General features: G+C 33.5%; 1 pseudogene; it reads left to right on the top strand.

Annotated features, from left to right (window-relative positions):
* Nucleotides 1-721: 721 nt before the first annotated feature.
* LOC119506836 lies at nt 722-1,167 on the top strand (annotated as a pseudogene).
* Nucleotides 1,168-24,497: the final 23,330 nt, after the last annotated feature.

Here is a 24,497-nt window from a genome sequence, read left to right as displayed (position 1 = left end):
CTCCCTTAAAGGACTCTAGTGATCTAATTAAAACCCACCCAGAATGGACAGGGACACATCTCCATGGAAATAATATGCTCAGAGTCCCCACCCATAACTGGGTGGGTCACATCTCTATGGAAATATTCAATCAAAAGATTCCACCCAAGAAGACTGTATTAAAAGATCATGACTCCTCTGGGGTCTGTAACGTCTTCTATTTGGCACAACAACCATCTACTAAACTGAAGACACTTTTCAAAGTGTCATTTCTCTGTCTCTGAATCACAAACCTCTTTCCTAAATGTTCTTGTTAAACTCTTTATACTAGATTGTTCATTATAAATGGTTAAATATATATATATTAATATATTTTATATATAATACTACATACACACACACACATGCACCCATATATGCACACAATAGCACTTCTTTACAAACATTTAAACAATGGTGGAACATTTGGTAGATTGATATTTAGGAGAATAAATTTGGCTGCAAGTAGACCACAAACATTCTGTGTAAGAGGATGGAAGCAATCGTCTGGTATGCATCATCTGCTAAATGATGATGGACTAACAGTGACTTTTTCAGTTCTGCTTCTTAGATTTCCAATGGGGTTCTCAGAAGTGTCTCATGGACCAACTCAAGGGTGTAACATTCAGTGTATTGGACCTACAGTCTATCATCACATCAATGGAGCAGCCCCACTTATTTTTTTTCCACACTCAATATTAAGATGTTCTGCCACACTCTCTCTTCCTCAGTGCTGCCTTGTAGCAGCCATCAGTTACCCAGCATCGTGGCTGCCCTCAGATACCTCATGACACCCAAGATCGTCAAAAAGAGGACCAAGAAATTCAACCAGCATAAACAAACCGATATGTCAAAATTAAAGCGTAACTAGAGGAAACCCAGAGGTGCTGACAACGGGGTGTAGAGATGATTCAAGGGCCAGATCTTGATACCCAACCTTGGTTATGGGAGCACAAGAAAATGAAGCACATTTCTGAAAGTTCCATCATGTCAAGGAGCTGGAAGTGGTACTGATGAGCAACAAATCTTACTGTGCTGAGATTGCTCACAACGGTTCTTCCAAAAATGCAAAGCCATCGTAGGAAGAGCAGTCCAGCTGGCCGTCAGAGGCACAGTCCCAATGCCCAGCTGTGCAGTGAAGAAAATTAATATGTATCTCCTTTGCAAGTTTTATTTGTGTGAAATAAACCCATAAAAAGGGGGAAAAAGTTGCTATATAATATTTATTTGAAAATTTTGTAGTATTACCATGTTCAAACTGCTGAATTATTGTATGCCAATTACTTAATCTAGTTCTCTAGTAAAGGAAGTGGTCATCAAGAAGATAATCTTAAAATTCCCCAATAGATATTATTTCCTTTATTCAGTTAGTGATAAAAATGGGGGAAAGATTATATTTAAAGAGAGGATTCATAAGAGGAAAGAAGGAAATTCAATTCTAACCCCAGATAGGTTTGAGAACAAGTAAAATTATATAAAATAAATAGGGAAAACACCAGAAAATATAAGGCCCAGATGGATAGGCTTATGAGCTTTTTCTAAAAAACAAATTAAGTTACATGAAACACACTATATATAGCAATTATTTTAGTTTATAAAAGGAAAGAAAACAAGAATTTAGAAGAACAGAAATGATAAAGATAAGAAGAGGAACTGAGAAAGATTAAAACAAATTTACAATTGAATAAAATCCCTCCAATTTGTGTTCATTCTTGAAAGGACTCTGAAAGAAGTGATTAGAAGGCAGTAAATAAAATCACTTCTAAAGGAAGTGATTGGAAGGTAATAAATAAAATCATTATTCACATTGCAATGTGATTGTGTATCTAAACAACGGAAGAGGACCTATAGATTATCAGAATTTATAAGTGGTATTAACCAGGTCACTGGAAACACCAATAACAAACATCAATTTTGTTTTTTGCATCCAACTACTGGAAAATACAATTTTTAAAAGAGAATCATTAACCTTATCGTACATAAACACTTGGAAATAAATCTAGCAAAAGTTATTCAAGATAAATATTAATTGAGAAAAACCATAAAAGTCCTAGTAAACGGAGGGAAAATCGTTTTCTGTTTGTGGTTGGTAGAATCTCAAACAAAATACTAGGAGGATGAGAGTGTCTGGGTGTGAGAGAGAGAGAGAGAGAAAAAGACAGAGAGAGAGATGACAGTTTAGCTGATTCTAAAATTTAGCTGTGAATGTAAGGTGCCAAGAGAATATAAGACATTTTGAAGAAGAAAAAAATTTGAAGAATTAATTTACTTGACAGCAAGACATTATAAAACCACAATATTCAGAAAGTGTGGTACTGGCTCAAGGATAAACAAATAGATGAATATAATCATGGTATTGTGTCAGGCAAAGACTTCCTAAAATGGATAAAATTTATTCATAAAGGGAAAAATTAATAAATTAGAAAAAATTATAATTTATGAACTTCTATTCATGACAAACATTAAAACAGCGGAAAGGCAAACTGCAGAATTGGAGAAGATAGTTGCAATACATATATTGAACAGAGAATTCACATGCAGATTATATTTAAAAATTCAATAAATCAAAAAGAAAAAATCAATAAAGAAATGTATTAGATATTTGATAGTCATTTCAAATAAACAAGATCTCCAAATGATTAATAACCACATGAAGAGAGGCTCAATCTCACTGTTTGTCAAGAAAATGCAAATAAAGTCACAATGACATATCACTGCTCTTCCATAAGAATATATTAACAATAAGAAATAACAACCCCAAGTGTTGCCAAAAAATTGAATAAATGGAACTCTCATACTCTTTTGGCAGAAGTGCAAATTAGTTCATCCATTTATAAAAACTGTATACGTACTTACGACCCAACAGTTTCCCTCCTTATTTTATTTCTAACTGATATGAATATATATGTTCAGTAAAAGACATAAACTAGAATGTTAATAACAACAATACTCATAACCAATAAGGGAAAGAATTCCAATTTTCATTAGAAGTGTAACGAATTATAAATGTCTGTCAGTTGACACAATGGAAGACTATTCAGCAATGAGCGTTAACTTCTATATTCAACCACAGGGATGAATCCCACAAGTCTAATGGGAAAAAAATCTATACATAAAAAGAGTGGAAAAATGCACACACTAAAAGAGCACATACTATATAGTTCCACTTATCTAATTGAAAAAGAGGAAAATAGATCTATGAGGATAGAAATCAGGATAATGGCTGTATTTTGGGAGGGTATCAGGTGACAAAAGTGATACTTCTAGGGTACTCTACATAGTATAAAACTGAAATGATGACCCTTTATAATAGAATATCTGACACACAAAAACTATTCTTTTATTCTGAATCCAAAATAATTTTAATTATGTTAAAGTGGAATGATATTCTGCAAATTAATTCAGCAAAACATATAAAACACTTATTTTTGATGCAATGATCCCACTTCAAAGTATTCATCCTACATAGAAATGAAAATATATTTAAAATTATAGCATTAGTGTTTTTTTCTTAGAGTGAAAATCCCAATAACCTAAACGCCCAGTAATAGGAATTTGGTTAAGCAAGTCATAGTAAATATGTCAAATTAAATATTAGAATGATTTTTTGATATAAATTTTTGACATGGAAATATTCTCTAAATATATTAGTAAAGGGAAAATCATGCCACACAGTAATATGTATGTGTCTTAGTCACCATTCAATCTCATTGTAGCTCAAGCAAACTGCAACAGAACAAACTTAGTATGTTGTTAATGAAAAAAGAAATCAAACTGTAAAATGATATATACATGCTTCTTAGTTTCCTAGAGCTATTTTAACAAAGTACCATAAACTGGATGACTTAAATACAGAAATTTGTTGTCTCACAGTTCTAGGTCTAGAAGTACAAAAATCAACTTATTGGAAGGGCCAAGCTTCCTCTGAAGTTTAGAGGGAAGAATTTTTCTTCCTCTTTTATGGCTCTTGGGGTGGCTGTCAATCCTTGGCGTTCAATGACTTGTGGCATAACTCAATCTCTGCCTTTGTCCTCACATGACCATCTTCTCTCTTTCTCTCCTCTTTTCTTCTTATGAGAAACCCAGTTATATTGGATTAAAGTCCTATCCTACTCCAGTACAACTCCATTTTAACTTGCCTAATTCCATCTACAATGATTCTATTTCCAAATAAGGTCACATTATGGGGTACTGAGGATGAGGACTTCAACATATCATTTTGGTGGACACAATTCAACATATGACAACATGTATTCCAGAATACCAAAACATGATGGTTCTCAATAATATTTCTGTTGTTATTTATGTATGCATAAAGATATATGTGGATGGGGATGCTGGAGCTAGGCTACCTGAAATTGAATTCTGATTCAATCCTTATATAGGCTTATGGCCTTGGGCAAGTTATATAAACTTTTATTTTTCTGAATTACCTTATCTGTAAAGTGCAAATAGAAAATACTGATTAAAAACAGATTTGATTTTTTCACATTTTAGTATCTCTGAAATTAGGGTGATTTTGGTATCAATGGAACACAATAATTTGACTTGGGAAGATATGATTTTAATAATTTGAATCTAAGAAAGAGAAGTTGAATGAAGAATTCATATTGTATATTAAATAGAAGAGGTTTTCATCTCCAAGGAATTTCTTTTTTCTCTTTCTGTAAAGTTTTGAATCTGTGATCAGTAAAGATTTCCTAGAAGGAGAAATTCTTGCTATTCCTACTAACACTGCTGTTGTTGTAATTATTATTATTGGCATTGTATTTTTATTACTATAACTGGCACCTCTATAATGGTTTCTATGCACTAGGCAAAGCACTAAAGATCTTATATATATTTACTTCATAATCTTTACAACCATATTATTTCTATTTTATAGGTAAAGAAACAGAGGCACAGAATGGTCAAGTAATTTATGAAATGTTCCAGAATTGGTAAATGGTGAAGTCAGAATTCAATCTCAGTTAGAGTGGCTTCACTATATGTGCTCACACTACTACAACATGAGTTGGCTTATTATTTATTTAAGCTAGAAATTATCATAATATAAATACAACCTTTCATTTTTCTCTTGGAATTCCTTAAGGCATAATGATACATTCTCAGAATTAAAGAACAGAGAAAATGTTTTGTTAATTGCTGTTGCCTGATTCCATCAGTGCAGCTTGATTTGTCACAGCTACCATACCATATTACTTGTCACAAAATTGGGAAAGAGGATCACCTAAGAATAAATAATGCTCTTAATGACAGGGACCCTGCATTTCATGTTGACAGACGTATCCTCAGAGCTTAATTCAGTGACTGGTGCATAACAAATCTTCAACAAATATGTATTCAATAGATGAATCTGCTTCTGTGGGAATGGTCTCCTTATTTTACACATTTGATACACCATTTATTTCAACTTTATAATTGTTACATAATCTAGATCATTAGAAAATGAACATCTTGGTAGTATCAATTGTGTCTAGTCAACACTTTTACTTTCTATTCCCTAGCAAGTGCAACAAAGCAGCTATTCAAGAATTATTGTTGAAATTATGGATAAATATATACTAATAGGGCACATTTCCATCTTTTTCAGCATTTTTGCTCACGATATCCAACAACAAAAACTGACTCCCTGTCATACTCCCTTCAGCTTATTCAACGCTTATTCTACTGTCATGGAACTGGCTCTTTTTGCTCTGCAAATAAATAATTTCAGAATCAAAGTTTATCCTGCAGGTTTTTTTTTTTTTTTTTTTTTTTTTGGCTTTGTTTACCCCTTGTTTCTGTATTTCATTGTGCATACTTTACTTCATCTGTGATTATATGATTCCTGTTCTATAAATAAATTCATGTTGTACTGATATTCATGATTTCTGTAAATTAAATTTTTAAAAACTTTTCTGGTTTTTTTTCTAAAATGAGTCTGCTTTTAGGCCTACCCAGTAATTCAAGCCCTCACAAACACAAAGTGTTTACAGCTTTCCATTGATTCACACGTGAAGTCCTATATAAATGTTAATGTAAATATTCCTACTTTAGAATAAAAGATGAAGTTATTTTGGATTTAGCTCATAAAATCAATTACTTGAGTTAATCAATTTCCTTCATGTCTGAATAGAAATTATTAAATACTAACTTTTGTTCATTATAAAAATATTTTTGATAGGAATCCTTTTTATCCAAATAAAGAATCATACAGCAAACTTCAATAGATTAATTATAAAATAAATGAGCACTCCAATACATCTATTATAAACTATTTTAATATTAATTTTCCTGTCATTATGTTTTTAAAGATGCATTTTTAACTTTTTGGTTTCCAATGAATAAACAATTATATGATAAAATTAAAATCAATTTGACCTCAATTCTTATAGTATGATTCTAAATGGCAAATCATCATCTTGTGATAGAACTGGTAACCTTTTAATCATTGCATTGCAAGGAAAATTCAATTGATGTTAGATCATGTTCTTATTTGCAAGTTAATTACTAAGATTGCAACAATTTTCACATGGAAACATGATAAAGTTTTGCCAATGACTTTCTAGCTTGATCTTATTACACATTAATCATAATGTAGTTAAATGCTTATTTTTGCAATAAAAATAATGAAGACTCAGAAGAATGTAGTAGTCAGTGTCATGATAACTATGGTTCAGAACTAATTAAATATACTTGGAAAAGTAAAAAAAGTTATTTGTCCAAATATTGCAGTGTTAGTAATTAAATAAAAGTGAAAATAACATTAAATAAGATATGGTTTTCATTTTCTTTAAATTGATAATTGAAGACATTTTAGACAAATGAAGAAGATAAAGAACATATTTTTTGAATCGTGAAACAGGACTCCTTGTATTTTCAAGGACTTTAGCAGATAATACTGTTTTTTTAAAAAAATTATTAATACCCATGCTTAAAGGCAAAAGAAAAAAAAATAATCAAAGAGGTCTGAAGAGAGAAAACAAGCAAAACCCTTTCATACACTTTGAAGCAGCAATTCCATTCATGGTATGTGCCCAATAGAAATAAAGCAAAAGGAGATATAAAATAATAATCATAGAAATTTTAATCAGAGTAGCACAGTTCTGGGAATAACTTAAAAGTCTAATGACAATAGAATAGGTGAATTATGGCATATTCCTATTTGGAGTTTTATATAGAAATGAAAAGGATCAAACTTCTGGTATATACAACAATATGGACAAATCTCATAGGTAAGTGAAGTGAGACATAAAATAGGTCATTTTGTATATGCCTGTTTATAGTAACATCAAGAATAAGCAAAACAAATCTATGATGAAGTCAGAATAGTGTGATATGGACAAAGGCATGGCATAAGGGAGTTTTCTTGGGGAAATAGTTATACAATCTTGATTTCAGCAGTGGCACGTGATCGATGAATTTACAATATCTGGGTGTGGTGATTTGAAGCTCTACATACCCCAGAGAAACATGTTATTGACCTAATCCATTCCTGTGGGTGTGAACCCATTGTAAATGGGACTTTTGATGAAGTTACTTCAGGGAAGGTGTGGCCCATCTCATTCAGGATGGGTCTTAATCCTATTATTAGAATACTTTATGAAGCAAAATGAAATTCAGACACAGAGAGAAAAGCCACGGGATCAAGAAGCTGGAAGAGAAGGGAGAGACCAGGAGATGCTGCCATGTGCTTTGCCCTGTGACAACTAAGGAGAAAGGATAGTCACCAACCAGCCCCAGAGTTCCACAGTCTTCAGGAAGAAAGAATCACCTTCATGATACCTTGATTTTTTTTTGTTTTCTATCTTGCCTCAAAACCATTAGCTAATAAATTCCCATTGTTCAATTCAATCCATATCATAGTATTTGTTTGAGCAGCCAAGGAAACAATAACGGTGGGCTTTACTCTAGAATACTCCCAAAAGGGAAATATAAACAGTTGATAGTCTTTGCAATACTAAATAATGCTTCTGGTAAATGGAAAACATCCTTGTTCTACAGCTCAAAAAATAAGACACACATAATGGTATTTTATTAAACACACACTAAAGCACCACAGTGAATTGCATTTGTTCTTGGTTAGTTTCCTTGTTCCACTAGTGTTTCCACTAGTGTAACACTATACCAACCTCTGAAGTTTTTTTTAGATAATCTTATATTTTAGTTAAAAACTAATTTAATATCATGTAATATATTATTGTATTATTATGCTATGCATCAGTCAGTATCTCACTGTTCTATAATATGGTACTATACATATTAAGTAGTATGGTATAATACTAAAAGACTATTGTGAAGTATAAAGCTTCATGTTTTTAATAGCTCTATAATGACATGAAATCCAATTAAACATCAAATCAGCAAATAGCACCTGTATCATATCTGAATACCTTGAATGATGAAAATACAACTATCATTAGCATTAAACTGCAAATTGTTTTAGTATATGAATATTATAATATATGGAAATAAAATTTATTAATGACAGTGGAAAGAACTTGATCCTAGTTGGGGAATGTTAGAGAAGTGAAAATTGTAAAAAGAATGCTGGTTGTGTGTCAGGCAGCACACTCTGTCCTTAAAATGTAACATATCACTTAATAGTACAATAATTGGCTTGGGGTAGCATTAAACCTTTCAAAGATGTGAAAAATGAATTCAGAATAAATAATGCTCACATGAAAAAAATACTTATACATTCTACTCTGCATACTGATATGTGGAAAAGATTAATCTATTCCAGAGCGATTATACACGACTTCCAAACCCATTACAACATTAGCAGTGCGATTATTAACATTGCTTTCACCAGGAATTCTTCCAAAAATGGCATATTTGGGAGAAATTAGATAAAACGATTCTTGGCTCATTTTATTAAAAGTGATATTTTCTTATGGTGAGTGTGTCGGATTTGAAACAAGCTGAAATATCTCTGAATAAATCTTAATTTAAATTCATGCCTCATCAGAAAATTAGTGAATTTATATAGGAATATAGATGAAAATTTTACTCACATTGTGATCAAGAATGAAGAAAATTCTTAGCTGCTCTAATATCTGATAGAGAGAAAGTAGAAGCAACATTTTATTTTACATAAGGGTTTCCAAAGAAGGGGCAAGGGAACCCAAGGCAAAACTCAGCCAAAGTTGCCTTTGTTTTTGGCAGTCATTCTTGGTTGTCTCCTCAAAAACTATCACCTAAACATTTTCCTTGCTATTAAAATTCCAAATTGGTTCACCATCCTCCAGTTTGCCCTATCTTTCAGGTAGTCTGCCTCTCACAAGAAACATGAAATAATTCTTAACCGTCTTAGCCAAAAATGGTGGTCTCATTTCTCTAGCTGAATGATTGTTTCAGGCAAGGGCCTATGGCAAAATTGAGGCAATTCAAGCACAAGGAGAATGCAATCTGCAAAGGCTTTTCTTGCTCCAGAAAAGAGAAAAAAAGAGAGGGATGTTCTTTTATGTGCTTCTTGATCCTGGGATCTACATGTGACCCCTGGAACCAGGACTGCCACTTAGGACTACTAGAAGAGAAGAAACAAGCTGAGGACGGTAGAATGGGAAACTGCATTCTCATTGAGCCACTCAATTAACCATACCTGGAATTGCCCTACTTCCTTGTTTCTTATTTTTGGCTGTTCTGTTACTTGTAGCCACAAGCATCATAACCTTTATTTTTCATCTCTTATATTGTGAAAGTCTGTAATCGATCCTGTGTCAATTATAGAGCAGATTCTAAGAATTTTAAAGCAGAATATAAATTCAATTCAAATGGTGTGAACAGTACATGTTTGACTTGGGGGACAATCAAAACAGATCAGCTCAGGGAAAAGCAAAAGCTTGCAAGGAAGGAGAAATATGGTCCCTCTTCTCAACAGGATTAAACATGAAAAATTGCAAAACAGAATGGTGGATGTTAAGGTGATTTTATGAGCATATGGTATTTTGTAAGCATAGACAGACATTCTTAGTACACTCCTAAATGTTAAAAAAGTTACCTGAGGAAACTTAAATTAGTTAACAAATGTGAAAGCGTAAACTTTTAAAATACTGGACTTCTCATAAACTGTGGTCAATTTTGGTATATTTCATGATATAACTTAGGAAGAATGCTAAAGATAATGAAGTACTCAGCCTGACCATGGTTCTTTGCCCACAGAAAGCAAAACTGGCAATTATCCACTTTCGTTTAATGCCATCACATGGAAAGTAGTATGAAGGTCCGTGACACAGAAAGAGAAACCGCAAAAAGAGAAACAAACTGGCATTGGCAGATGTTTTGCAAAGAGCATTTAAAAGAAACATGTGCCTGTGTATGTTTTGATATTGCATGGAAATTAATAGAAGACTGTTTTTAACAGGCATAGCTAGAGTTACATATATATGATAAAATATTTGTACTCATTCTATGAAACCTAAATTCAGACATTTCTTTAAAAATAATATTTTTAATTTATTTTGAAAAATCTGAAAATAGGTTGACACTAAACCTAGATTCCCACATGGCAGCAATCAGCTTTGGCTCCTTAAAAAATGTCTTCTCCTGTTGGACACAGTCCTCACTAATCATTATTGCTTCTCAGAATAACAAAATCAATGGTCAGCTTTTATTTGCTTTTATACTCTCTGCCAGCTTAACTCAGTAAGGTTGACCACCTGGTCCCTATAGGTGTTTGAGTTTACAACTGTGGCCATAATCTCTTTACAGTGACACCTTCAATGAACTTGCCAGAGAGTTTTTAATTTTGTTTTTGCTCTTGGACATTTTTTTGACTCATAAATCAAAATTCTTTGGACACCTTAGTCTTTTCTTACCTTGGATCTGCTCAGGACCCCAGAACACATTTCTCATCCCATGAACAGCCTCTTCCTGAATTGTACACAATATGCAAGCTAGTGATTTGCTCCACATTGACTTGACAGTTCTTCAAAAGTGGCAAAGTAGTATATGCTTTTAGAGTTTTACTTGGGTGATCTTATTGTGGCAAATATATGCTATTTCTCAGTCTTTTTGAGCATGTCTTGGGGATAATTATTATTTACTTTGAAGATATTTAATGATCTTGATACCCAATGTGGAAACTTTCTTATACATTAATTTGGCATTTATTATCTCTGTTTTTAACTCTTTTATTTTCCTGCAGTTTATAATAATGTTCAAGTTTCTTCCTTAGCCCTGCACCTGTCTTAGATCCTATTTTGCACCTACATATGTTATTAAAAATTCATGAATGAGAAGCCCACACTCATTCCCTCTATTAATTCCACACTTATTAAAATCTAACTCCACCATCATTTATTTTTACATAAACCTCAATCAATTCTCAAAACCTCAATATGAGTAAACATTTAAAACATGATTATATTCTTTCCATGCTTAAAAGCTTTGAACTACTTCCATTTAATTTTAGAATAAATGCCAAATGTTTTAGCATAAAAAATGAAATCCTGCCTCACCTGGTTAGCATCCTTCTTACCACTTTTGGAGCCCAACTTTCAATAACTTTTTTCATCAACTGGAATAGTCTAGCTTCTTTCAGCCTTAGATTCATCTCACATATAGTTCCTATTTCTTGTAATATTTTCAAACTCCCCTGCAATTAGTTAATTCCTAATTATCATTTAGATAACAGTGCAGATAGCTGCTCCTTAGGAATATCTCTCTCTGTGTCCCCACTATTATGCAAATAGATTTCCTCATCCTGCCCCTCCTCCATTTCTCCCTGCTTCCCCTCCTCTTCTTCCTCCCCTCCTTTTCCATCTCCTTCTTCCTGCGTTATCACTTGCTGTCCATTTAGACTGGTAAATAAACCTTTGTGTTGTATTCAATGCACTTCTCCTTTCCTGAGAAAATGTAGGCCTCAAAGAAGGTTTAGTTGAATATAACGTAAAGAACAATCAATTGTAAGAAAGAATGACTTTTTTTACTTAATTAAAAGGAATATTTACATAATATTGGTATTAATGATAGACTTTTAAAATTTGGTATAGATTCACTTTTTTGGAATAGGAAATATCATTACATCAGTATTTTAAAAATGATGCTTAACTTAATTTTCCAGGCTGCTACAATACCACGTAATGAGTTTGGCTTAACAACGGGAATTTATCGGCTCGCAGTTTTGAGGCTAGAAGTCCCAAACTGAGAGAACAGCGAGGCCTGCTTTCTCCTGGAGTCCGTAGCATTCTGCTGCTGGCTGCTGGCAAGACGTCACGTTCCTTGCATGTATCTCTGCCTCCCATCACATAGTGATGTCATCTCCTTTCTGGCTGCTGTGGTTTCTGGGTTCTCTCTATAAAACCTCCAGTAAGATGCATCAAGACCCACTCATTTAGTTGGCCACACATTAACTAAAAGTAGCATCTTCAAAAGGTCCTTTTTACAATGTGTTCACACCCACGGGGACACAGATTAAAACTACGAATGTGTGTTTGTGGGGTAAATAATTCATTGAACCACAATGACATTTTAAAATTTCAACTTCACAACAAATTTTCATTACTTGTTATTTCATGTGGACCCTTTTAAAAGTGTGTCTAGATGTATAGGAAGACTTTCATAGTCACACTCATGCAATTAATGTTAGCAAGTGTCCAATTTTTGAAGATAAAAAATTAATTGCCAGAATGACAGACAAAAGTAATGGTTGTTTAAAAGCACATTTGTATGAACTACAAGGAAACATTTAGTTATTTGAATGGAGATAGTTTCAAATTCTGAGACATCATTCATAGCATGGTACAGGAGCATAGCCTCAAAGGCCAACTACCAATAGTGAAGATGGAGAATGCTATGATGTCATTTGCCTGCTTCTCAGAATTTTATCCCATATGATGGCTTCAAAAACTTGAACTCTTGTGTGTTTTGGCTCTGATGAAGTTAGTTCATTTGTTTTTTTAATAAACTCAAGAAACTCAAGTATATTTGTACTGGAAGAAACTTTATCTTTTGTAGACAAGAGGTATGTTAGCGATGAGAACTAATGAGTAAAGATCAATGTAAAAAAGGAACAAAGATGACAGTAGAGGGCACCTGTACACTTCAGGGTACAAATGAGAGAAGGACAAATAGCAATGTAGTAGAGAAATTACATTTCAGTCATGGCAGTTTATAGTTGACCTAATGACAAGGTCGAGTATTATGCACCAAGTATAAAATTAATGTCAAGTCCAAATGGGCTTTTCATCTAGATGGCACTTACTAATGCAAAACATTTTTAAAAAGAAGCCATCAGCAGCACTTGGGGCAAGATAATTTTGAAAATAGAAGTAATTCATGTCATTTATTTTAAGAGGAAAAATAAACTCTTGAAAGCAAAGTTTTCATTTCTATGTTTAATTCTGAAGAAAAGGATTCAGATGCAGACAAAAGTTAGATACATATCAATAATTATTTCTGTTCACCTGGAACCAGGAAAATAATTTCATTTATATCAGAGTAAAATTGTACATTTTTCTTTTTGCTGATAAAATACTATGTGTAATGTCCAAACTTAACCAAAGTAGCATTTAATATCCTAAAAAGAAAATGGTAAATACTGTAACTGAGATTAACATTACTTCATGTATTAAATGAGAGGCAGCTCTCCAGCCAGGGACTATGCTTCCCAGTTCTCTAGAAATGAACTGGAACCATGTGCCTAATTTTTACTTATGGAATATTGGAAGTGATAAGTGACTTTTCCGTGTCAAGGCACAGTAGGTTTTGCCTTCTCTAGCTTCTTTTTGCCAAAACATGTATTAAGAAATCTAAAGAGCTGTGGTCCCTGAATCATAACATGAAAATCTACTCACTGCCCCAAACCATCCTTATTAGACTGAAACTACGATAAGAACAAACAGTATTGAGTTAAGACACTGAAATTTTTGAGTTTTATTTTCCGTATTTAATATAGCCTCAAAAAATGCAAGCACTTCCCTTGAAAAATAGTGAGTCTCCAAACACTGTTTATCTTCAAGAAGAAACTGTGCAAAGTCCCAGAAATATAACACATATTTGCAAATTATTTGGTAAATAAATATCCATTTTACAGGTTCCTGAAGATGGGCTACCTACATATAGGTTTAGCTAATCTACTAGAATATATCTCAAAGAAGAGCTATTTCTGACAAAATTAGGCCAAACTGGTACATTTTTTCTATTTGATTTTCAATCCTTTAAATATCCCATTTGAATTTTTCTTTTCAATAGGTATTTAAATGTGCTGGGACAAATTCTATATTCACTTTACATGATGGAATTTGTGGTATGAAATATATCACATTTGGTATTTATATTGTTTCACATATCTGTTTTAGACCATCAAATAAATTGTGAGAGTTTCAAGAATGAGTACTCTCTTTTTTGCAAATTGACTAATCACCGTATATTGCAATATCAACAATATCAAATTCAATAAGCAATCAAAAGAAACAGTCAACTCAATTTCAGATTAGCAGGTTTTGCAGCAAACACTGAGAACCGGATCATGGAAGTCAATATACGTTGAGTACCAGACATCAATGCCATGAAAGAAGTTCATTTTGTCAAAGTCAGGAACAAAAGAAAAAAAAAGCTTCTTGCAAACTAACATGATGACAAAGCAAGAAAGTAGCAAGCACGCACAATGAAAAATTTTAGTGGCAGAGCTTCAACAGTGGATTGCTTATTAACTGAGCACCTAGTCCATCTCTATCCAACCTTGATTCATGGGCTAACACTCATTTTTTCTTGTTTTCTTTTAAGGTATTCTTATCAGGAATGACCACCCATGCTATTCACATTGTGTGACTTGTAATGTATTCACATTAAACAAAGACCCATAAGCACTGGATGAAAATAACTATTAACTAGTATTAATAGTTTTTAACTATTAATAATAAATGTTGACTAATTACTTATTTTTTCAATTTAATCTTCAAGCTTTTATTGTCCATAGTTGCCTAACATATTCTCTGCCTACTTTACAAAGGGAAATTCTAAATTCAAGTTTTACATTCATATGAAAACATGTAAGGAAAAAATCATATAAAAAGGTATTGAAGTAACGAGCTCATGCTATATTAGGAATTAACCATGTTTAAGACATTTTAAAAAATAATACCTTCTAGGAATAGTGCACTGAATTCAAATATGTAACAAAAAGTCATATGAGTGAGTTACAAGAGACACCACACTAAATTGCTAAATTTGAGAAGAATAGGGGTGTAGGATAGACAATGTACACATACAAGAAAAATATGACAACAGATTAATGAGTTTCCTGACTGGCATCAGCAGATGGAATGCATAGCAGATGCAGAAGGTAGCAGCAGATGGAGTGCAGTGTAGAAGTAGAATTTAAATTTGGTAAGTAGGATATGTATTTGCTGTTTTGTATCAGGTGGAAAAAAGAAGTGTGGATGCAGGTAAACTCATTGGTTTTGGGATTGGAAGTTGAGAATTTTTTTCCTAAATGCTTATTATCTCTGTAAGACATGAGATTAAGGGGAAAAGAATGTATGAAATACAGTAGTTAAGGAAAAGATATAAAGTATGACCAAGTTATTTTAGAAAAATAGAAACAAAATGACCAAAGAAATCTAGCAAAATTTCTCTTCATTGTTGAGCTCTCAGTTGAGGTTGCTAATTTATATTTTATTTATCATGCCATTCACATGGTTAAAAAGGTCCCTAAGGATAAAGCAAGGAGATGGTTGGACATATCAAGCACTGTGGATATGGTATGTGGGTATAATAGAAAGGAAAGATGTAAGGCAGTTAAGGATATTTGCAAGAAAATGCTCATAGAGATAAAAACCAATCAAATTTATGTGATTTTGCTCAATATTTTTAACAGTATACCTAAGAGAATTATGTAACTAATATAATTATTAGACTACAATACTAATAAGATAAGTGAGATGAAAAGATTGTTTGAATATGCTGCACTTATCACAAAAATAAGTCATCAATTAATAAAATATAAATGGATGGAATGTTTAAAGTTAGATCATGAGATTCTTAATTACAGAATCTATATACAGACATAAAATGTATTATTGACATATTAAAACATGAAATACACCTCATAGTTCTGTTAAAAATTATCCTTGAGAGGTTTCTCTAATCCATGAATTTTAAATTTAATAACAAGTACTAAGCAAATTATATACTTTCTCTAAAATAGCCCTCTGGAAAAGTGAACAAATGGGTGTTTTATGCAAGCATGTTACTGAAATCATTGGGGAGGACTGAGTAAAATTTTATGTTTTCAGTCATATTTTATCATAGTCTGAGTCATGTTGAAAGGGGACTGATTCTGTCAGGAGAGATTAGGTTATCCTTCAGTAATAACTCCAAAATCTCAGAAACTTAAAGCTACAAAGGTTTATTTGCCTGTTTGATTTTTTAATTTTTATTTCTTACTGATGTAAATATTTTTGTTTTTTTCACTAAGCAGCTAATAGTAGACCTATTTGCCTCCAGACTGGGTAGGATGGGGTGGGGGAGGGAGTATGTACTAACGTCACAAAGTATGCTCTGGGTTTTAAATTTCCCACCTGGAACTGAGACAACTCATTTCTGCCCTCAATTCCTTGGAACTAAGCAGATAAAGAAACAACATCAAGAGGATGGAAACATGCCAACCTACAGAGTAACTAAAACTAATTTTTTTGTGTGAGTCTCACTGATTAGAAAAGTTGATTTATTTTCTGAATTTCTTATATCAACTAACCATCAGCATTGAATTTGGAATTCAAAGCTGCCATTTGTTGAGAGAATTTTTTTAAATATTTTTAAAGTTAAAAATGGAGGAAGTTTCCTCATATAGTTAGCTGAATGCAAATGTTACTATAAATTTGATTCCACCTCTACTGAAAATAAATTCCACAATTTATGTGCTCTGTAATTAGTTCCAATCAGCATGCTATAAATATGTAAAGGTTTTACCCGTTTATCATTTGCATCTCCAGTTTAAAGTTCTTCAGTTGGAAACAGAAATTCTGAGCAGGCATTACCTCAGTGTGTATTTATCTAAGAGTGAAATATAAGCTATAGACCACTCTTTCTATCTTTTTGAGTTTCCAAGTCTTATTTTTCTTTTTACTGAATATAATAATCATTGTTCTCTAAAATCAGAAAAGAATAAAAGAAATGACATAACTTAGAATTGAAACAAAATGAATTTCATTTATCATGGAGACTTGGAGAAGAGGATAAATCCTCTTTATTAATCATCTAAAAGATATGCAAGATGATAGTGATAGCAGAATGGGAAGAGAAGATTTCTTATTAAATATCTAGCTGAAACAGTTATGGGGTTTCCAATAATGATTAACATTTCTCTTATGGTGTGGGTCTCCTATTTAGTCAGCTATTTTTGACACATTTTCAACAAGAAAACAGGTAAAATATCTGATGCACCCATTGGCAACAATGCTACCGCAGGGAAGCTCGTGTAGGTTTGGAGGTGAGATGGCCCATATCACTTGAGAAATGCTTTGATTTACAAAATTCCCTGAGGGGGTGAAGCTTGAAACCATGACACATGAGATTCTGATAAACCTAGCTCTGATTCAGTTATTTTGGTTGTGTCAATAAATTGATTCCAATAAATCCAGCTTTGACTCAGTTATTGTGGTCAAGAGTCAATAAATTGATTCCAAAACCAATTTTCTTCATATATAAAATAATTGAATAGAATGTCAAAACTGGGAATTTCAGTGGGTTCATATTCCTGCAGGTTGTTAGAATGTCATGTTAAAGAATTTACTTGCCCTTTTACCTTTCTCACCTGATGTGACCGTATAAATAAATACCCCTCCCAAAGCACAAATAGCAACAGCAAAGACAACCAAGAATAACAAATAATTACTCCAGTAATTATTCCAGGCAAGGGTAGGTATGATTTTAACAGCTTCACTTGAGATTTTTAAATTTACTTTAGTTTAGGTAATGAAATTTTTAGCTTAAAATCAGTTTAAATTTGTGGAATTTTGTGCAGTAGCACAAATACTCAAAGATACCATATTGAGAATCCTTTTTAATTTTTTAATGTCTGCTCTAGTATTTTCTAATGTGTCTACCATGCATATATCCTATTAGTATATATTTTTTAGCAATTCCTATAGCCAGGCACTGGGCATACAGAAGTGAGAAAAATGGATATATTCTATACTTTGGCAGTTTACAGTCTAGTGGCAGGAGTCATCCATGTAAATCCAAAATTACAAAATAGTGATAAATGTTATACAAAAAAACTACAAAATATTACTCATATAACATATAAAGATTACCTGACTAATTTGGAAGATAAGTAAGGTATCCTGAGAAAGTGATTTTTAAGCTGTAACATATAGAATTGTAAAATGCTAAATAGACTAACATTCTTGGTTTGGGAAAGTAGCAAATCTCTGCAGAAAGAATTCCTAGCAGAAGAACAGCATATATGAAAGTCATTATTGAAGAAAACAGCATTGAATGTTTGAGAAACCCACACCAATCAAGTGAGGCTGGAGCACAGCAAGCTGGGGAAGAAAAGGCATGAGAGAAAACTAAGTGCTGCAAAGAACAGAAAATATGTGATCTTTAGGGCCAAGTTGAAGATATCTGTTTTAGTCCTATGAATAATGAAAAGTAAAAAAAGATTTTACAAATTTAATGATATTATTAAACTTGCAGTCTAAAAAATAATTTTGCTTGCAATGTAAATAACCAATTGGATGTGTGGGACACAGTAAGCTATATGCTTTTAAAAGAGTTGTATTTCTCCTATAATAATCTGTATATCATCATGTAATAATTGCCGTAACATTATTATTGAGAACTTACTCATGAAAATCACTGTAACAGTAAAACCCATGTAGAATAGTAAAACATTTTGGACCCACTATGAAGGTTTTCCATCTGAATATAAATATGTACAAGTCTCTGAAAAGAGCAGGTCAGCAAATTGGAACCATTGTTTCCAATGTGATTTAAAATAAATAAAAAACTGCAAATTAGAAAAAGAACTACAATTGATAAAACATTTTGATTTCTCAGGAAGATACATACAGGTTTTTTTGTGTGTTTTTTTTTTACTGTTTTGTTGTTGTTGCTGTTGTTTTATTGGGAACAGTATTTTGGAGCACTTTTATACTTACTATGGACCTGAAGCTTTGTGAAACTTAGAATATATGTTGTCTTCAAATTCATTGCTATATGTTATATTATACTATGCTATGTTTCATGTTATACTTTGTTATGATAATCATACTACATAATGTTGCATTACATTATGTTATATTACATAAAGATTCATTTTCTTCTCTATAATAAAATGAATATTTTTGTATTAAAAGAGTAGAATCTAGTTGGCTCAATAATTACAAATGTACAAAAAGTTGTAGAAATAATAGAGGCTTATACTATCATTAAAATATTGTTAATAAGGAGATTAAAATCCAAAAATAAATCTCATCCTTGTCTATTTTGACATATTACTTCAACTAACATAAAAGTTAAAACATGCTATTTTAAGATAAAATGTTAATAAAATGTAATGGATGAAAATCACGTGCTGCTTTATTTTCATTTTAAGAAAAAGTTAAATATGATAAGTAAATCATGATATTCAAAAAACAAATTTTCACTCTTCACCTACCAAAAAACAAATAATAAAGACCCAGAGACCATCTTCAAAGACCTCTCTTCATAGTTTCTGGAAAACCAGCAACGATTTCCAGATGAGGGCATAATTGTCCGTTTTATTATTTCCTATAAAATGTGCTTTTCAACACTTGGCAGTCTCCAGTAATACATTAAATCATGAAAGGTATTAATTAATGATGGTTGCCCTTTTCTTGACATTGTGAGCCTCAAAAATACTTTATCTCACACTATATTAGAGAATGTAAGAAAAATCTCAAACCAAGAATAGGAATTAATTAAAGATTTCATTAACCTCAAAGTTAATATCTGCTTTGTTTTCAAGCTGAATTTCACAACAGCCATATCAGAACCAAGCTCAAACCAGATGAATTAATAGATTGTCCACTGTGTGCAGCATCCAGCCTTAATATTCTCAAAATAAAATAAAAACAAGCAAAAACCATCATGACACTTGAAGTCATATGACTGTACAGAATAGGCACTTAGAATTTTATATTAATAAGCATGACTAGTTACTCTATTTCATTATTTCTATCACCACAATACTGAGGCATACATACAAATATATGTTGCACTTTTAAAATTTCTGAAATAACTTACATCCCTTTAAAATAAGCTTCCATATCCTTCATTTAATAATATGGCACATACAGTTAATACGTAAAAGGTGAGACATGAAATTACAATAAAATGGGAGAAAGTATTCTGTAGTCCTGACATGGTGAGTTAATGCTTGCATTGTAGCATCATAGCTGTCTTTTAATCATAAATGTTAGCTTAAGTGAAGAGGAGGATTTACTTTTTCTATTATTTCAAAACATTATTATTAGAACATGTCTCATAGATAATGTTTAATTGCAGTAAAGAATTTAACTAGAACAAATATTGTAGAAAGAAAATGTACTCAAACTTGTTACAGCCTTTATCTGCAACATTCTTGGCATTTTGACTGTCACGTAATTAAAAATCCTCAAATTGGAGGATAACGTGAATATATAGCCTTTCTCCATGTAAGAAACAAGCATTATACAAAAAATGCTCACCCAGTTCTGGAGGAGAAAAGAATTTATTTATGATCTTGAAAGAAAGAGCACACAGCCAAAAACGTGGTAGGCTGGCACGTCAGAGGAAGAGAATGGCGATCTTTAAATCTCCTACTCCTAATGCGCAAGTCCCTCCCGTTTCCCCATTAACTGGGTACTACAGAGGTTACAGCCTATCTGAAAGAACTAACTAATTCATCTTTGAGATTTTAATTTGTACAGCCTATCCAAGAGAGCCAACTAGCTCATTATTGAGATTTTGAACTGATCAACCTATCTGAGAGAGTACATTCAGTTTAAAAAAAAATTTTTTTTTTTTTGCTGGGAGTTCCCACCTCTAATTTTACCCCATATCTCTTTACATTCCAGTAACCATGGTTACTTTTCCAAATAAGGAGCTGGCACAGATTCTCTCTTTCTTCCCTTTACCATGGGGTTTGTTTAAGCTGGTTTTTCCTCCATTTTCCTTATTCCATGCTGTCTTTATGTGAAAGCTAAACTTATCCCTTTCTTACAGATTCCCTCCTCTTTTTTTTTAAACCCTTTTAGCTTTCACATTTTCATAGGGATCTTCCTTTTTATGGGGGGTATAGATTGTTCTGCTGATCTTTGAACTAGCCTCTGGGCACACGGGATGATGTAGCACCCAGCTGTTGTAAACATTTTGGCTGGAATGATAAGGAAAATTAAAATAGACCTTGCAATTCCTTTCCAATTCTTGAACCAATTTTCCAACCATTCTGTGAGTGGGTTGTTAATGCTAGTTCCTGAAATAAGGCTGTTAAGCCTTGTAGAGCTTTGGTGATAGTTCCATCAGGTGCTGTATTATTGGGGATGAATGTGCAACAATTTTCCCCAACTATAGCACAGGCACCTCCTTTTTCAGCTAGCATCATGTCTAGGGCCACTCTGTTCTCCCATGCCATTTGGCTAGTGGCATCTAACTGTTCTGCTATTCCTTTAATGACATTCATGGTATAGTTGATAAATCTTAGCTGATGATCTACATTTTTATTGATGGTGACCCACCAGAATAAGGATGATTCAAATCCTGCAGCTACTTGATTTTTAGATTTAAACTCATTAGGAACTTCCCAGGGAACCCCTATGCTATCTACATACATTTTTTATTGAAGGAACCAGGTACATTTTGTACATTTTTCTTTTCTCCTTTGCCTTGGGTTGGTAACTTCTTATTACTTTCAAATGCCAGGGTAAATGAGATAGCCAATTGAACCAGAGTACAGGTTCCTCCCCACTTTTCAAGTCGTGTTGGCCAGAGGATGCCCTTCCTGCAGTACCACCAGAGGTCTGCTTGGGGTATAGTTAGGCTGGAGAAGTTGCCAGTACTATCCTTGCTCATATTCCACACTTGTGTACACAAAGCCATGGTACCAAGATCCTGGAGCCCTTCTTCCCATCTGGAGAGACAGGCAGAGTGGTTTCCGGGACCAAGGCAAGATGCTAGTATGGCTTTGACACTTCCCTTCTGGACTGGAGGGAAAAGGGAGGACAATGTCCTACAACTTTCACCAGGAGTAGCATTTTGAAGGAAGAGTGTTATACATTTAAACTCCTTTTCATGCTTTTTCATCCCCAAGGGGAAGGGCATAATCTGAACAGTGGGTTGTTTGGTTGCACAAGCATAACGGTCACTTCAGTTTAGACTCTGGATGGTATATTTGACCCATTCTACCCAGGCATTTGTATTTCCATAACCTGTCTCTATTTCTATGGTCTGCTTTAAGTCTTTGGCCTTAAGTAGTCTAATGACCTTGGGGTCAATTTGAACTGGAGAGTTAAACTCCAGCCAAGTTTCCCTTAATGGTTTTTCCTCCAACCTGGGTAAGACCCATCCCTCATACTGTGTGGTCCACCAAACAGTGTTCCAAGAATAACAGGGGTCAGGTGACTCATAAGTTATACTCTTAATTGTTTGCCCCCCAACAATATTGCTCTCTATTTGAACAGTCTGCTTACATAAATGCTTATATTCCTCCCTCAGTTGTCACTGATGTTTTAGATTTTTACAGCTAATTACTTGACAAAAGTTAAATTGTATCGTTTGAGACTCTAAGCCTTTGACTACACTTATAACCAGCTTAGCAGAACCTGTTACTCCTTGAATATTGAAAATTATGATCAGCACAAGCAATTTCATCATTAAGCTATACACAGAGCACAATGCAAACACAGGGTTTAATCCAGCCCTTCCTCCCTCCTAGTATGTTCTTTTAACTGTTGTCTCTTTAGAGTGATCCTTAGGGGATCTGAGGTGGGAGTCACTTTCCAGGATTCAGGTTGAGTTGCTGGATACTTATCGTCTGGTTCAGGCACTGGTCCCTTTACTTGTGTGTAATGAGTCCAGTCTCTTTCTGCTGTTCAGACTGCTGTCTCAGTCATCAGCAAGACTTGATAGGGTCCCCCCCAGATCGGTTGAAGTTGGGATTCTATCCATGACTGGATCAGAACCCAGCTGCCAGGCTGATGTCGATGGGCAGCAAATTCAAGAGGCAGGGTCTGAGCCAGCCGTCCACAGTGCCTGAGAGATGATAAAGTAGAAGACAAGGCCAGTATATAATTCTTAAGGAAAAGATCTTTTGTGTCTAGGGAGGGGAGCTCTCCAGTCCTCCCAGGGAGCAACTGCATAAAGGCCTACACCTCCAAATTGCCTAAGTACTAAATCACACATGGCTTGCACCCCTCTAATGACTCCCCTAGTGTAAAACTGCTAATACCTGCTTTAGGTACAGACACTCCTGAAGTCATGTGCATGAAGAGCAAGAACTTACCAACATTTCAGGCTGGAACAATTAGACTAAAGGACAACAATAATTTACAATAACCCAAGATTAATGAACACAAAAAGGCTTACCATTCTTAAATGCCAACTTAAAATTCAGTCTTTAGTACACCTAGTTTAGTGATGCTTGAATATACTTGACTCACATATATGTATACCCTGAACATACACACAAGTTTTGCTGTCAGATGAGTAAAAACCCACTCTCCAGGGAGAGGAGGACAAGCCTTGGTGTGTAGTATTTGACAATATATATGGTGTCTTTACTCCTAATAGACCCAATTTTAAGATAGCAACCTGGCATCACCAAATGGAGAGCTGGGAAGAGATATGAACCACTCACTGTCCCAAGTTTGTTTAATTCAGCTTTAGTGAACCTTAACCCCTTTTATAGGAACACTTACTTGCACTTTGAGTATGGACCTTTTGCTTTTGCCCAAAATATATCAGCAAAACCATACTGCTTTTTACAAGAATACACAGTCCCATATATCTGTAACACAGACAGACACATATAACTTATATACACACTCATAACCATACAAAACATACATATGTTATGCCCATTTACATGCATGTGTAGCCAATACACTACTGTTACATATACATAGAAAACTTTAGACAGTTTTTCTCACTTTTTTTTCATTCTTCACATTATTGTGAAACTGCACACAATTGCCCAGCTTTAGAGTACACACAAACTAGTATATGCTATAAAGACACAAAAAAATAGCTTCAGTTTACTATAGATGAGTACACAGGAAATTTTTGCCAAGTTTTAAATTATACACTGACAAACTTCCACAGATCCAAAGACTCCTACGTAATTATATTACATGCTTTCATTACATACAACTATCCCACATCCCTGTATAAACACACAACTTAAACTTCCATTAGATTCATGAAGTTTTAACTCTCAGAATGCATCCAAATACAGTCCTAGAAATGTGCATATAACTTCCTGTGCACCCTGATGCACACATTAAGGAACTTTAAATGTAACTTCCACATGCCTTAGACTTAATCAC

Source organism: Choloepus didactylus, chromosome 12 (genome assembly GCF_015220235.1).
Source record: "Choloepus didactylus isolate mChoDid1 chromosome 12, mChoDid1.pri, whole genome shotgun sequence".
Taxonomy (NCBI): domain Eukaryota; kingdom Metazoa; phylum Chordata; class Mammalia; order Pilosa; family Megalonychidae; genus Choloepus; species Choloepus didactylus.
Note: the sequence above shows the minus strand (reverse complement) of the source record. Positions and strands in the feature narration are given on the sequence as shown.